Consider the following 7,118-nt stretch of genomic DNA (forward strand, 5'->3'; position numbering starts at 1 on the left):
GACAATAATTAGGGTAGTAGAATTATGCGGATACAATGCCTGACTGGAGCCTGAGCTTCAGATTTCTCGAGTCACAGAAGAGTATCCAAGCTGACCAAATCAAATAACATCTCTCTCTTTTAAGCTCATCACGTGCAGTGATTTCTTTCCTTTGGGCTATTCGATCCATAGTTTCCAGCCATAAGATCCTCGTGGGGGTAAGGGAGACCTCCAAAATTTTGGAATTGTTTGACGCATAGCTATAAGGAAGAATTTGAATGGACTCTTTTTGCTTTTTGCTATGGGTCCAGGGAGCATGGATAGCAGGGCTGCCTTTGGCGTCAGGACCACCAAGTCCCTGTAGATCACGTTGTATAGATTAGTTGCTGGGGGACTGCCCTCTGATTTCACCTCTGTGCTGAAGAAGCGGCCGATGCCTGCAGGCTCTGTCTCTCCTGTCCCCGGGTTCTTAGGCTCGGTCTTCCTCTTGGCCATGGCAAGAGTATAAGCCCTCCATAAGATAAAATATGTGGCCTGGACTGCTATATTCTGTGGGGAATGGTGGGAGCTAAGCTGAAGTGCGAGCTAGCCCGCCATCCACAAGCGTCGCCCCCTTAAATCATTTTTATTGTGGTCTTTGACATTTTACGGACTTCTGACATTGAATTCTCCCATATAATGAAGACATCATTAACATGCCTCTCCCATAGGATACGGGACAATGGCTATTGCTGAAAAACATCTAAAAACATATGTTGATTCTCTCACTAGCCCAGGTACAGATGTGCATAACGTGAAACAATCGGGTAAATTGTTATGGCCTGTCTGTTAAGAGATCTACTGTGGGTTCTCGGTTCATCCTGGAGCAAGAATCATTGGGGCAGCTGTTGGATGCTTAAAGGGGTTTTGTTATATAAAAAAAAAAATCTATACTAACCTATTTCTTCCCTGTCAGTCTCCTTACCACATCTTCTCATCACTGAGCTTTTGCAGTTCCCCAGGTCACCTCACCGCATGCTGTCCAGCTTGTTATGAAGGCTGCATTCCTCACATTTCTACCGGCTGGTCAGCGAAGGTCAGGTCCCTGTCCTGTAGCGTTCACTGGCTAGGAAGGGATTCTGATCTATTGCCAAGACAGCTCCCATGAGCAGTCTCTGAAGTAGATCTGCACCCCCCCTGCTGGCCTGTGAACTGTGACGTAACGTACATTGGCTGGCAGGAAGAAGAGTGCCAACCAATGTACATAACCTCACAGGAAGCAAAGGAATCAGCCAGCTGGAGGTGAGGTGAGCCCCCCATACTGCAGGAGGCAGGAGAAGATAGGTGAGGTGAAGATATGGTAAGTAGACTGACGGGGGAGGAATAGGTAAGTATATAATTTTATTTTTTTTTTATGACAGAACCCGTTTAAGTGCCCGACAGTCGTCCCATGTAAAGGTACCCTAAGCATACTGCAGGGAAAATACAGAACTAGATGCCAGGCAGCCAAGTAAATAGCTGTTCATTCGTAAATGTATGGAGCCAGATCCACCATAAAGGGAACTACTGTTACATAATGACTCTCCAGTCTGGCACCTAGAGGAAGGTATTGATCCCTAATAGTGTATAAAGACCATCAAAGAAGAGCAAAACGTTGCAACATATACTTAAAATTTAACATCTAATTTAAAAACTTGACAGAACATTTACATTAACTTTTTTGGGGGTCAAAAGAGTTTTTGTTGCTAAAACCTGAAGATCTTTCAATAGGGAAATGCATAATATAGACATAATGCAACAGCATGACTAAACATTGCTGACATCTAACAATCTGGACATATCACATTGCAGTCTCTGTGATATTTTGAGCCTGTTTCATGAGTTGGTTGTTACTTTTGTCAGTGAATGTCGGCTCTATTGTTGTTGAAAGTTGTTTTGGAGTTACGCCTGTCCTTCTACTGAGCATCGCTTCCGTATGAGAGCAAAGATGCTTTTATCTGTATTTATATCTCTTTCATGTATTGTTTTATTACACTGGTAAGTGAGGAAACCAAGCGACCTGCTTACCAGAAATGTTTTCCCTTTTTGCTTTAAACGAAATCAGAACTTGTAAAGCAAAACAACCCTGAAGCCCTTACCAACACGTAGTAGCAAAACTTTTTCCTGTGCCAGCACTTAGTTGTAATCATGTCTCTACTTGTCAAAGATTTCTAGAAGACAGAACAAATTTCCACTACCAAGGCAGATAACATACAACATAGCCGCAATGTAATCACCACCACATGTATCAATCAGCTCCAACTCACCTCATAAATGAATATCTTGTAGATCTGTATCATCTATAGAATGTAGAATGTAAATCCAAAAAGTGAGTTGTTCCTTCAGCGTTGGACTGGCCTACCAACAAGGGCATAGATCAAGGCTCATGGTCCTGGGTGCAAACCTTCAGCATGCTCCCCCCACCTCTCACCCTGCGTTGCTACTTTTTATGGCTTTCTGCCATGGTCTACCCCAAGAATTACATACACACATACATACATTTAAAGGTGTATTTACATGGGTGAGTGCGACATCGGTCTGAGAAATTCTGATTAATATTGCAAACCTGCGATTTTGTTTTGCGAGTATGATGCATCAGTGTTAGAGATGAGAGAGCATACTCGATAAGGTAAACTACTCGAGCGAGTAGTGCCTTATTCGAGTACCTGCCCGCTCGTCTCTAAAGATTCGGCTGCCGGCGGGGGTCGGGGAGCGGCGGGGAGAGTGGGGAGGAACGGAGGGGAGATCTCTCTCTCCCTCTCTCTCCCCCGCTCCCCCTGCTCACCGCCGTAACTCACCCGTCACCCGCGCCGGCAGCCGAATCTTTAGAGACGAGCGGGCAGGTACTCGAATAAGGCACTACTCGCTCGAGTAGTTTGCCTTATCGAGTATGCTCGCTCATCTCTAATCACTGTACATGCTGATTCCACGTATTTTTTTCACGCATGTTACAAAATAAATCACAGGTTGTTTCAATACTTATAATGGTAAAGATCACATTGCATCACACTCACATGGACATCTCATGGCATGCCTTTTGCCTTCCATAGGAAATAATCTTCGATGTTGCCCCAAAAAATTGGACATGCTGCAATTTTTTTTTATCTCAGACTGTTAGTCCGAGAGAAAAATTGCTCATTTAAATTAACCCATTGAAAACAATGGGTTCTTTTCACATGTGATTTCTGTGCAATGCACAAGTCAGAAGAGAACCAGGGACATGAATAGGTCAAATTCCATGGTGATCATCGAAGTCCTATAACTGTGACACTGATATGACGTCAGTGTTGCGGTCATGTGCTCTGCTGATTGGCTGGGGGTAGAGTGGGAAGTTACCATCTTCTATAGAGACACTATGCTGAAAGACTAAAAGTGAAGAGGCAAGAAGACCTGGGTAAGTACACCATGGTCTAGTCTGGGGGCTGAATTTTTAATGAGGTTTATTTGAAATTAGTTTTGAGTTCTGCTTGCAGGTGTTAATTAATTTAGGGGTCTGAATTTGTGTTGGTATTGAAGCTGGAGTTGGCTGCAGATGAAATGAGGGGCCAAAGATATGGGAGAAATCTTTGCAGTGGTGAAAAGAAGTCATCAAAGGGGTCTGGGCTGCATGGGGAAGAAAAAGAAAACTGTTACAATCAGAAAAGATATCCCCTGTAAGGAAATGGATTTACCTGAATTACAATCACTTATAGACTCTGCATCCTTGTAGTATCGGTATTTACTATTGTATAGTCACTGCATGGTGGTATCATGAAACATCCCCTTCAGTATTTGCCTTACCACACCATTTATTTTTATGTAATTGCTCACAAATACACTGAATTTGGCTAATTTTTGCTCTGCCCAGATACACTAAAGGTTAATTCATATGTGGCAGATTTGTTGCCACAATTTCTATAGCTAAAACTTTCTTCCATACCGCAGAATAGTGCGAAATCTGTCACTTGTGGCCGTACCCTAAAAAGTGTGAATATGTCTGAGCTTAGAGAATTCTTTACAGGAAGGAAGAAATAACAATTATAAGGCAGAACTACAAAGGCTGTTCGTTGCCTACAAGAAACATTCAGGGTTGAGATTTCTGCCAATTGGGTGTAATGAAGAAGTAACTGACAGGATGTGAAAGCGTTTGCATGTGCCAAGGTTCGTGATTCACTAAGTTTCACTATGATAAGTTCAGCAAATTCAGCTTTCTGACTGAACTGATCATATATGATAGCTTAACCCAACGGAATGTAATGATTTATCTCTATGGGAAAAAAAAAAACGTGTTTAATGATTTTTGAAAAAAGATTCTATATTTATACTTCCCCAAACTAGATTAATTTATTACTAGCATGCATGAAGCAAGTTGCTGTCACTTTTTTTTAGCCTTAGGAAACTGCAGTGTAACATTCATACAACATAAATTGAGGCACTTGCTGATTTATTGCTTAACATCACAATGGAAGCTTGTGCCATATGGTAACATTGTCAGCAATATTAACATTTTTCTTTTGTCCTCACTTTTTGAAGTACTCTAGTAATTTAAATGCTTCTAACATGACACTTTTTAGTACTTCCTGGGAGGAACTTTTGCTGAACTTCCCCTGCCATGACCAAACATTGGGGTTCTAGGGTTTGTTCACATCGGCATTGTGGTTTCCATTTTCCTGCTCCGTTATTGGAGAACTGAATCCCTTGGACAAACATATCCATCTTATGATGGAATCGAATGGTGCCGACCTGAGGCTATTGATTACAATGTGGCCAGGGGCGTAACTATAGAGGATACAGGGGATGCGGTTGCCCCCGGGCCCAGGAGCCTTAGGGGGTCTATAAGGCCTCTCTTCTCCATATAGGAAACCCAGTAGTATAAGTAAAGCATTATAGTTGGGGGCTCTGTTACAAGATTTGCATCGGGGCCTGGGAGCTTCAAGTTACGCCTCTGAATGTGGCCCATCTCTTTTCCATCATGGTATCTGGCATTTTCCAGGACAAAATAATGCTGCATGCATTTAAAAAAAACAAAAAACATTTTCTTCATTCATTTTAGACCCCCTGATATGCAGTTTGCTACTTGTTCTGAGTTCCAGACCATTTTCATGGGGACGTGTCCCTCTCAGTACCACATTTTGGGTGTGAGGTCTGTGTCTTCACTAGCTCTCATGTATCAACACAGCTAACTTTCTGCTCTGCATTTGAAAGCTCTCTTCAATTACAGGTTCTAGGACAGGATGAACCTCTGAACCTTTTTGTTCTAGACAAATAGTCCCAAAAATGAAGGATATTCTGAATATCATTTTCTAGATTATGTTCTCCTTGGAAGAGAACTTGAATGTAATGGAGGGCAAAGTCCTAGAACACCACTATCTGGTAACAACCTCAGGTAAGGGTGCTGGAAGAAAAAAGGGCTAACATGTCTGTCCAGCTTCCATACAGATGTAATGGCTACTGTTGCAGCAGTGCTGAGATCGCTGCTGGATTGACGAAGTCTGGTGCAGGTTTTAGATTTGGTTCTGCACCTTCTAGCTCAGTAGGTGTGACGCAATGTGCTCACATCTGTGGGTAATTAGCTGGGTATTTACCTGGGCTGATACTAAAGCTAAGGTGCTGTGTATTGCCATTTGCTCTCTGTCTGAGCTGGCAGTCAGTAGCTCCCATGGTCAGTGTGGTGCCCACTACGCCTCACTCTGGACGGCTCAGTGTGCTGCGGCTTATTCTACTAAAGTTAAGTGCTGTGTTTTAATTTGTTTTGTCTCTTATCAGTTTGGCCAAGTAGGGTTACTTAGGCCCAGGGGCGTAACTAAAGGCTCAGGGGCCCTGATGCAAAAGGTGAGCTGCTGCCCCCCCTCTATCTGTATCTGTACCCGTACCCATACCTAAACCATGCTGCACAGGGACATAACTTGAAGCTTCTGGGCCCTAATGCAAAACATGAAGCAGGGCCCCCAACTATAATGCTTTATTCATAGTACTGGGCTCCCTATATGGAGAAGAGAGGCCTTATGGGCCCCCTAAGGCTCCTGGGCCCGGGTGCAACCACATCCCCTGCACCCTCTATAGTTACGCCTGTGTGTATGTGTATATGTGTGTGTGTGTATATATATATATATATATATATAATGGCCAGTGCTTGTGGGTAATATCTGTATACTCTTTAAATGATCATTATTTTTTTTGTGCTTGATAAAGTCTGCTTAAGACGAAACGCGTTGCACTTAGGACAGCGTGTCCAAATAAAGAATCCTTTTGTTATTGCTGACTTTCCAGTTTTTTGCTACCATAGTCTCTGTAAGAAGCGCTGATATATTTTTTTGCACTCACGTGCAACCCTTCATTATACCTTTTACAGTGGGTCCTATCTCACAATAGGACCCACAATATTAGCAGCTCTCCGGACCTAGCCCCCCTGGACTGGTGAAGACGTGGTATTTATTGTTGCAGTACATATATATATATATATATATATATATATTTGTTATAAGCCTACTTGGATATGGAGGTGATAGTGGGGTCTCTGTAGGCCTCACTATTCACCGGGTAAGTTCAACTCATTTTATACTCCGGTATTTGCATTGTGGACTGTATTCCGTCAGGAGCGCCCTCCTAATACTCTATTTATCCATCTAGTTTGCATAGAAGATATGATACGGGGGGCATGGAGGCTCTAGTACCCTGTTGTACTGTCTCTAGCTTGGATACAAGATGTGATACAGGTGGGCATGGAGGCTCTAGTATCCTGTTTTACCGCCTCTAGCTTGGGTACAAGATGTGATACTGGTGGGCATGGAGGCTCTAGTACCCTGTTGTGCCACCTCTAGCTTGGATACAAGATGTGATACAGGCAGGCATAGAGGCTCTAGTACCCTGTTGTACTAACTCTAACTTGGATACAAGATGTGATACAGGTGGGCATGGAGGCTCTAGTACCCCATTGTGCCAGCTCTACCTTAGATACAAGATGTGATACAGGCGGGCATGGAGGCTCTCGTATCCTGTTGTATCGCCTCTAGCTTGGATTCAAGATGTGATACAGGCGGGCATGGAGGCTCTAGTATCCTGTTGTACCGCCTCTAGCTTGGATACACGATGTAAAACATGTGGACATGGAGGGTCAAGTGCCCTGTTGTACCGCCTCTAGC

The sequence above is a fragment of the Eleutherodactylus coqui genome, chromosome 10, assembly GCF_035609145.1.
Source record: "Eleutherodactylus coqui strain aEleCoq1 chromosome 10, aEleCoq1.hap1, whole genome shotgun sequence".
NCBI classification, from domain to species: Eukaryota; Metazoa; Chordata; class Amphibia; order Anura; family Eleutherodactylidae; genus Eleutherodactylus; species Eleutherodactylus coqui.